Below are 10,637 nucleotides of genomic sequence, written 5' to 3'. Positions count from 1 at the left end.
CTTGAAGATAGAACTTGAGAGAGATCAATTTGATGATTGAAAGTTTTTGTAGGTGTTTTTGGTCGTTGGTATATGGATTAGATATAAAGGATGTGTAATTTTGTTTACATGTAAATAAGTCATGAATGATTACTAATATTTTTATAATTTTATGAGATATATCATGCTAGTTGCCAAATGATGGTTCCCACATGTGTTAGGTGACTCACATGGGTGGCTAAGAGCTGATCATTGGAGTGTATATACCAATAGTACATACATCTAAAAGCTGTGTATTGTACGAGTACGAATACGGGTGCATACGAGTAGAATTGTTGATGAAACTGAACGAGGATGTAATTGTAAGCATTTTTGTTAAGTAGAAGTATTTTGATAAGTGTCTTGAAGTCTTTCAAAAGTGTATAAATACATATTAAAACACTACATGTATATACATTTTAACCGAGTCGTTAAGTCATCGTTAGTCGTTACATGTAAATGTTGTTTTGAAGCCTTTAGGTTAACGATCCTGTTAAGTGTTGTTAACCCATTGTTTATTATATCAAACGAGATGTTAAATTATTACATTATCATGATATTGTGATATATTAATATATCTTAATATGATATATATACAATTAAATGTCGTTACAACGATAATCGTTACATATATGTCTCGTTTCGAAATCATTAAGTTAGTAGTCTTGTTTTTACATATGTAGTTCATTGTTAATATACTTAATGATATGTTTACTTATCATAATACCATGTTAACTATATATATATATATATATATATATATATATATATATATATATATATATATATATATATATATATATATATATATATATACATATATATGACATCATATAGTTTTTACAAGTTTTAACGTTCGTGAATCACAGGTCAACTTGGGTGGTCAATTGTCTATATAAAACCTATTTCAATTAATCAAGTCTTAACAAGTTTGATTGCTTAACATGTTGGAAACACTTAATCATATAAATATCAATTTCATTTAATATATATAAACATGGAAAAGTTCGGGTCACTACAAAAACGGATTGTGCAAAGTATGAAGGAGGCTGTGGATAAATCACCAAGACTAAATCTGCCTTCAAAGAATCTAAATGATTCAGTGTCTACTGAAGTCTTTAGCGAATATCTTACTCCTTACTTTAAAACTCTTACGGACAATATTCTTCATCATCCTCTGATCTTAGATATTTTAAGATATCATCATATCTTTCATTATAGATATCCTCCATATTTCAAAAGATATTTTCATAACTATTCTTATCTGAAATCATTATCTTCTCGCATTATCTGTATCACATCGTAAAGGAAACTGTTTTAGTTTCTAAATTTTGAAACCTTCGAGTTTAAAGTATGAATGTTTTTGAAGTAATGTTGAGAACTAAAGCATGAGTTAGTATAATATAATGACACTTGATCAACGTGATTATATTACAGTAATTCATGCTGAGTTTCTAAATGGAACGTGATGATTCACAGATTATAACGTCATCATGTGTCATGTTACACGACTATTTTATTCTACTTAACCTCTAAACATATCAGGAAAATATTTTTCTTGATAACTCGGACTTTTCCGAGGTATTCTGATAATTTGACAAATCAAGATCGCGCCATCACAATTTCCTTCTTAGAACAGTAATTATGTTCATTTCAAAAATCCATACCTACGAATTCTGGATCATTATTCGCTTGATTTGAAGTCAGGAAGAGGAGACAAAGTATGGAATTTTTAAATATAAAATAGAATATGAAGCTCGACAACGACACATAAATTACAAACAGTGCATATCAATACGAATTGAAACGGCACGGGAGAATTAAAAATACTATAATCCCAAGGTAATAGTAAAAATAGATAAAATCCTCCGGTGGTAGATGAAAAAGAAGAATGATAGATATGAAAGTTAGGAGTATATCAAGAATCAGTACTGGATGGAGCATATTAACGCATGCCTTAAAGTATAAATTAAGGGAGAAAGAATAGAAGGTGTGAGTGTAAGAAAATGAAGGGGGTGGATTTATAGTAAAATATCCGACAGAGCAATCAAAACAGATTATCGCATTTAATAAAAGCGAATCCAAATTTCCTTATTTACCGAGAACCAAATCTTATTACAAAGATTTTCTCTAAATTCCTTGATTTTCGGAAACCAATCGTGACTACGTCACCGGTTAAGAAAAACCTGCATTTTTTTATTTCACTCTTTTGCGATAGCTTCACTCGTACTCTTCACTTAATTAAATTGTTTTATCCATATTACTCGCTGATGATAAAACTCTAAATTTTAGCTCGTATTCGTCATAATAACATTCTTATTGTTAGCCATGACAACCTCGATCAAATTTTGGGGACGAAATTTCTTTAACGGGTAGGTACTGTTACGACCCAAAAATTTCCGACCAAATTTAAACTTAATCTTTATATGTTTTCGACACGATAATCAAAGTCTGTAATGTTGAGTCTCAAAAATTTTGAAACAGTTTACATGAATGCATTGGCCTTCGACTGCTCTCGCTGATTCATGAACAATTAATTGTAAATAGATATGTGTGTATGTATATATAAATAATAATTCGAAATATAATTTAAAGTATTATATGTTGTTGTTATTAAAAATTAATAAAATAAAAATAGCATATTATAATACTTTTTATTTAAAATATATCTATATATATAAATAAGGTATATTAAAATAAATATTAAATGATTGTAATACTCGTCTAATGTTCCGATTGATATTAAGCAAGTTAAATTCAAACATATGTAATTTTAAAATAAACGGTGATACAAAAATGAGTTCTATAAATTATAGACTTATTAAAAATGTATTTAGGAGCTGTTTATTAAATTTCAGAATTTTTTATATTTTACTCAGAATTGAGAGGAACGTTTGATGTAATTTTTATTTAATAAATTAATCATCAAATTTTATGCCATAAAAACCAAAATAAATAAATATAGTTAATTTAAAATTTTAAGATTTTTCTGAAGACTTTTATCTGTCACTAATTAACAACGGAGTATGAAATACTATTCCTAATAAAACTGTCGGCACATAATTACAATATATGTGGCTGCTTAAATGTTGATTATTGATAAATTACTATTATGATTGATAATTGATTCCACACGTTTAATCACATTTGAATAATTATTGTTTTTATATTATGTAGACTACTATATATGTTTGATGTTTGTTTCTTTCAACAGCATCGTGTATATGAATTCTATATATATACTTATAGCATATTAATGCACACATATACTACCACCTATCATTTAATTCGAACAACATCATCAATTTTCACCATATTTTAATTCGAAAACCCTACAACCTTCTACCCTCTCAAACAACCACGACTAACCACCATCATCCTATATTATTATTTTTTTCTATTTTAGTTCCAAACAAGCTCTATCACAAATCTATTCCTTTGAATCAGTCGACCAACAACCATAACCACTTTCACCTTCAACCGTAGAACACCACCCATTACTATTTGGTTTTCATTCAAACACCAAAAATAACTAGCATACTCTTCTTCCTTCCTTCTTCTTTTCTTTTGATCGGTAATCACCGGAACACCCATGACAACCACCGTATTCGTTACTTTTGATTACTACAGCAAAAATCAATCGAGCTAGTTGTTACTATTTATGTTCGGTTCTTCTTCTGCCACCATCAAGAAACCACCTTCACTGTCTACCATCCACCACCGTACCATCACCACGTTATACCTTCAAGTACAATTCACACCATGGTTACTACATATAGAAAAAAACCCACATGTTCAACCAACCATAACTATCATCATTTAAGTCACTGTAGGACTACAGTTTTTGCTTACTGTTTTATGTTTAAACCAAACCCATGAAGAACTACTGCTGTCTTATCGAAGAAGATCATAGATAACGACCTCTGCTACTACGTACGTATATATGTTTCTGTTACAATTACAGTGACAAATTAAAAAGGATACAGTGAGAGAAGAATGATGATGATAGCCACGATATTTTTTTGCTGCTTGTCTGTTTCTTTTAAATGAAGACCCCACCCCCCACTAATCTCGTTCAATTCAAAATAACACGTGTTGGGCTGTGATTTTTTTAATGATCGGATATTTTTTTCTGTTGAACCACGATTTGTTTTGTTGAACTAAAGATCCAACTCATAACTTGGGCCAATTATTTCAAAGCCCATTGTCTCTTCCTGCTCAGACCAAAACCCAACCATCAAGCTCTTTAAACTGGTGTTCTTGCTATCACTAAATTTCTGGTTACTCTTTAATTCAAAACCCTTGTGTTAGTGACGATGAGCAGTGGTAAGAATAATGGTAATTAACGTAGTATGTAGCGAATTGACGAGATAATGATTATGAGTAATAATTGATGATGAACGTGAAGAATAGCGAGAATTAATTGATGTTAGGGTTATGATAACGAATAAGTTTTGATGATTGTATGATACTTAATGATGATGAAAACGAAACTGAGAAAGATGATGGTTATCGTTGAAGTGATTACGATGATATAAATGTTATGATGATGGTGGAAATGTTATACGATTAGGATGATGGTTAGGGAAGTATGATGATGACGAGATAATTGATTAATAATGATGGATCGATGATGATGGTTCTATTGAGGAAGAGAATTACAAACGTTCGGGTTATACCCTAAAAATCAAAAAAACTAATTATCCAATACAGTTAACATATTTCATTATTTAATTAGGTTGTCTTGTTGGGCTGCAACACCTGTTGGGCCGACGAGAAACTGGGCTGTTATGTTCAATCTTCAAGTTGGTCCGAAACCCAAATGTATTTGATTGATGAGAGTAACGATTTCCAGTCGATTATTTTTTTTAGAAGAAGAAAAAGGAAACGAACAGCTGGACGGTTTACATATTTATAGATTAGTTATAATTTTAGAAAAACATAAATTGTTCAATGGTTAAGGGGTGTTTGTTTTAAGCGATAGGTCGCAGGTTCAAGCCTGGGCAATGGCGTATTTTTTTAGAAAAGCTTGTTACTTCAAAGGTAGATTTATTATTAATATTATTAGTATTATTATTATTATTATTATTATTATTATTATTATTATTATTATTATTATTATTATTATTATTATTATTATTATTATTATTATGTTTATAAGTATTATTATTTTTATTATGTTTATAAGTATTATTATTATTATTATTAATATAAGTATTATTATTAAAATTATCATTATTAATATAATTATCATTATTAGTATTATTAGTATTAAAATTATTATCATTATATTAGTAGTAAAATTATTATTATTATAGTTATTATTATTATCAATATCATTATTACTAAAAGGATCGTTATTATTAAAAATTTTATTTTTATTAAAACTACCTTTTTATTTAAAATTTCATTATCATTATCATTATTATATTATTATAACAAATATATATTTTTGTATATAAAAATATACTTATAGTATAATTATATTAATATTACCTATAATTATATATTAAAAATGTTAACCTTTCTATTATAAATATATATACAAAATAAATACATATATAACATGTAATTTAAGATATAATATATAAATAAAATATGTATACTAGAATTTAGTACAAATTATATATAAACTACAACACTAACTATATAAATACTATATAATTAATAGATGGAATTATTTGATTTTCATTATATGTTTTGATATATATAACTGATATAGGTTCGTGAATCCGTGGCCAACCTTACATTGTTCAGTATCGTCGTATGCATATTTATTACTACAAAATATCGTATTGTGAGTTTCATTTGCTCCCTTTTTAAATGCTTTTGCAATATATATTTTTGGGACTAAGAATACATGCACTGATTTTATAAATATTTTACGAAATAGACACAAGTAATCGAAACTACATTCTATGGTTGGATTATCGAATTGAATATCACCCCTTTTTATTCTGGTAATCTAAGAATTAGGGAACAGAAACCCTAATTGACGTGAATCCTAAAGATAGATCTATTGGGCCTAACAAACCCCATCCGAGTTACGGATGCTTTAGTACTTCGATTTTATCATGTCCGATGAGAGTCCCGGAATGATGGGGATATTCTAGACACATTCTGTTAATGTCGGTTACCATGTGTTCACCATATGAAAGATTTTTATTTCTATGCAGTTTATGCGAAATGCCTGATATGAGATGGATTTTTAATTCGCGGTTTACGCGTGTTTTTATGTACTCGGGTTACGTGTACAATTAAATATCTGAAATCTTGTGGTCTATTAAAATGTTGAAAATGAATGATTATGTTAAACTAATGAACTCACCAACCTTTTGGTTGACACTTGAAAGCATGTTTATTCTCAGGTATTAAAGGAACCTTCCGTTGTGCATTAGCTCATTTTAAGGATATTACTTGAAGTCATTCATGGCATATTTCGAAAGACGTTGCATTCGAGTCATTGAGTTCATCAAGATTATTAATAAGTAAATGACATATTAGGTTGGATATTATGAAATGGTATGCATGCCTACAACTTTCGATGTAAAGAAAGTTTGTCTTTTAAAAACGAATGCAATGTTTGTAAAATGTATCATACAGAGGTCAAATACCTCGCGATGTAATCATATGTATTGTATTCGTTCTTATAGATTATGACGGGTCTTTATAGAGGATGTGTCCCAGTGACTGCCTCAGGAGGATGTGTCTAAATGACTGTCCCAAACCAAAGAGTCAGCAATGACGGAGGATGTGTCCCTGTGACTGCCTCAAGAGGATGTGTCTAAATGACTACCTCAAAATCACAATCAACAAATGATGGAGGATGTGTCCTTATGACTTCCTCAAGAGGATGTGTCTAAATGACTGCCTCATGGTTCCCGGTCTCAAAAGTTGTAAAAACTTAAGAAAATTAAATTTTGAAAAATAATTAAAGTTTAAACTTTAACTTGATTATTTCACAGAATTTCTTAAAATTCTTAAGGCTTTCATACTGTACCAAAAAATGAATGTTTTCGAGCAAGTTCAAAAGCTGAATGTTTTCGAGCAATGGTGTCTGAAATTCCAATTTTTCGAGCTATGCGTGTATGTTAATGGTTCTCGAGCAAGCTTGACTGAAAAAGAAATTTTCCAGTCAACATTTGCCTATAAAAGGATAAAAGTTCACTTTTGCTCCCATCATTTTCAAATCTCACTTTCAAAACATAGGCCCACTTGCTCTCAAGGAGAACCATCATCATCATCACTGTTCATCGTCCCCAACCCTTAACTAAATCGGTATTTTTTCTCTAATTTGTGTGTTTATGGTTCAATCCATTGTCACGTAGGAACTTTATACCATCTGTAAACAACTATTTATGTAATAAATGCCATGATTTGTATGCCTCTCTGATATCGGCTAAAAAGTCACGTTTTTACCCCGGTATTAACGCCCAAAAACAAGAAAGATTCGAACTTTGTTGGCAAAATATCCACTTCGTCAGTTAGAATTGAAGAACAAGTAATTATGAAGGCGGTGCAAAAAGAATCAAGAGAATCGGATCTAAAACGAAGATTCTAGAGCAAAAACGGTGAAAGACAAGAAATCAAGTTAGGATCTAGTGAATCAAGGCTGACCAGCACCAAAAACGGCCTGCCATACGGCTTGCCAAACGGCTTGCCAGTATGGGGTACGGCATGCAGCAAACGGCCCCAAGAAACGGGCTGCCAAGCAAACGACGTGCCAAATACGGCCTGCCAAATGGCTTGCTATACGCCTTGCCAGCCGTTTGCAGGCAAAACACTTTGCTTATTTAAAGGGTCTTTGTCATTCATTCCAATACACATTTCAATTCACTTCTTTCTCTCTCTTATACAATATTAGTCATACTCTCAAGACCTTCGACTCCGTGCGGGAAACCTAGTACACGGAGAAGAACGCTGAAGATTGTATTAGGAGCGGTCTGGAGTCTTGAAGTTGTCACTTTTGTATTTAGAACTCGTTTAATCTACTGGTACTTCTATCCTTTATCTTATATAATGTTTTATGATATTGTTGCCATGATTAGCGAGTAGTTATCTTTAGTGTATGTTATGATGTAAGCAGTTATAATGCCGAAATAATATTATGGTATGTGCATGCTGTTGAAATGCTTTCCGATTATGCTTTAAACTCAATCGCTTTTCCAACTAATAGAACGTAGTTATAGGCTCTGTTATTAGGAAGTCGCGAACCCTGATTCAGAGTACACTATTTGTGTCACTCCTTGGTAAGAGAAGTCTATCGGATACAACATAAGATCGACTGAGGCACACCGGTTGTAGTAAGTCTATCAAGCTTTGGATTCCGACTGAGCACTCTTTCGTATTGAAACATCTGACTAGACCCTTAGTGCATTGTCGGTCCTAGACCATGGTAGTGTAGTCACCAAGCATATAAACTTCGTACGTGCACACGGAAGCACAACGGTTGTTGTAAGTTGTACCTCTGCTAAGTAAGGCCATGGAACCCAGTTAGTGTTGACCAGTACACTGCACCATAACGTGGTCTCAAGCATTGCACCCCGCTTGAGGGATTCTTAGTTAATTAAGGAACTATTTGTTTAGACACATAAAGGATTGGACCGTTAGGATAACCGAACGTGTTCATAGAAGTCAGCTTGACTTGGCCATGGCGTTCTGTATGGTTGAACTCTTTTTAAGGGCCTAACTATCTTTCAAAACTAATCATTAACGAAAGAATTGAAACACATCACGTCTCTCGGATATGGTAAACCATGTATTCTATTATGCTTAAGAAAGTTTAGACCATTTTAGAATGTTAATACGTCACCCATCCGAGTCGCTCAATTGGATGAGCCGTCTGAACGTGTATGCCTGTAGTCAGACTGCACGGGCGTCAGGGGTAAGGGACGTTGCTGTCTATTCAGAATCTTCAAGCCTAATGCAATACCCAGTGACATGTCTTATGACATGGGCGTTTAGGACCAGTGTAATGAATACAAGGCCTCTGCCTATTCATGAGCCAGCATTCAATAATCTCAGCAGAATAATTGATGAAGTCATAGTATGCACTCACTTTAACCTTATCTAAATTACGAATTTTATCCCATTTACTTTATCTGTCTTATAAATTAGAAAATCCCAAAATAAATAACCACTACTCCCTAACTATCTTAGGCTTAAATATAGGTTCGATTCTACTGATATCTCAAAAATACGACTCTAGGTCATACTTCCCTTACTTATAAGGAGTAGTAAGATTTAGGCCCCGCTAAATATAAATTTAAAACAGTACCCTCTCCCACGAGTGGCTGATCCTGGCGAGCCGTGGCCCGACGACAATGCGCAAATAAAAACCGTCCATTTAGGCCATATCATGGGAGAATACTAAGTTTTTGGCACTGCTACCGGGGAGCTGGTATCAGGCAATACTGCTCTCTATCAAACTTATTCACAAGCATTTAGTGGTGTCTAAGAAAGACAATTATACACGGACTTGGTTGTTGGATTTTCCGAACAGTCACCAATTATATTGGGACCAAAAGGATCCTGCCTCTTCGTAGTCGGCCTGGCCACTTGGTTTGTTGAATAGTTCATGCGGAGCTCTGTTACCGAAATACCAGGGAATCAGTAGCCGGAACCAAAAACATATTCAACCGTAGGATAGTTAGCTAATTAAATTAGATTACCTTAGATTACTTTAGACTACCTTAGATTAAACTAGATAAAACTAGATTACCTTAGAATTAGATTACCTTAGACTAGTTTAGCTTACTTTAGATTATCTTAGTTTATTTTCGAAAAATTAAAAACTAAAAAGCATACCCAGTGTATAACCCAAACCCGATCTAGATCAGGGCCGTTGTTATTCGTACCTGATCCAGACGCAATAATCTCTAAAGCACGCAAGGAAGCACGAATCAGAAATCAAATGGTGTTACGCGTTACTTTAGCAGAAAACACCAAACCCTCGATTGAAGGTCGAGGAGGACCAATCAGATTTCCAGAGATTCAAAGACACTCGTTCGAGTTAAAACATCACATCATCCAGCTCATCCAAAATAGCTGTCAGTTTCATGGATTACAAAACGACGGTCCTAATTCTCACCTTGATAAATTCATATCTCTTTCGAACTCCTACAAACAGCCACGGATAGGACAAGATATAGTCCGGATATACTTGTTCCCCTATTCTCTCACTCATCATGCTAAAACTTAGTTTGAAGGACTGGAAAAAGATTCCATCACGTCATGGACGGAGATGGCTACTAAATTCTTAACCAAATATTTCCCTCCTTCTAAACAAACCAACCTGAAGAATGACATCATTAACTTCAAACAAAGTTATGATGAATGTCTTTATACTGCATGGGAGCGATTCAAAACCTTGCTAAAGAAATGCCCTAATCACCAGCTAGAACGGTCAGCCCAAATCTGTACCTTCTACAATGGTCTTACGGTAAATCATAGGACGACGATCGATGCAGCAGCTCAAGGGAATCTGATGAACCAAACTGCAGACGAAGCATGGGAATTGCTCAAGAACATGACAATGCATCATCATGACTGGAATTATGGTGAAACAACTTCATCATCTGCCCCACTCTCTGCACTTAACAATCAAATGGAGGCTATCA

General features: G+C 32.8%; 1 non-coding gene across 1 annotated transcript; it reads right to left on the bottom strand.

Moving 5' to 3' along the window:
* Positions 1 to 10,309: 10,309 nt before the first annotated feature.
* LOC139856516 (small nucleolar RNA R71) lies at positions 10,310 to 10,416 on the bottom strand. Its single transcript, XR_011761993.1, has one exon. It is a non-coding gene; the product is annotated as a small nucleolar RNA R71 (small nucleolar RNA).
* Between the last annotated feature and the right edge of the window lie 221 nt (positions 10,417 to 10,637).

The sequence above is a fragment of the Rutidosis leptorrhynchoides genome, chromosome 6 (assembly GCF_046630445.1).
Source record: "Rutidosis leptorrhynchoides isolate AG116_Rl617_1_P2 chromosome 6, CSIRO_AGI_Rlap_v1, whole genome shotgun sequence".
NCBI classification, from domain to species: domain Eukaryota; kingdom Viridiplantae; phylum Streptophyta; class Magnoliopsida; order Asterales; family Asteraceae; genus Rutidosis; species Rutidosis leptorrhynchoides.
The sequence above is the reverse complement of the archived record's forward strand: the minus strand, read 5'-3'. Positions and strand labels throughout refer to the sequence as shown.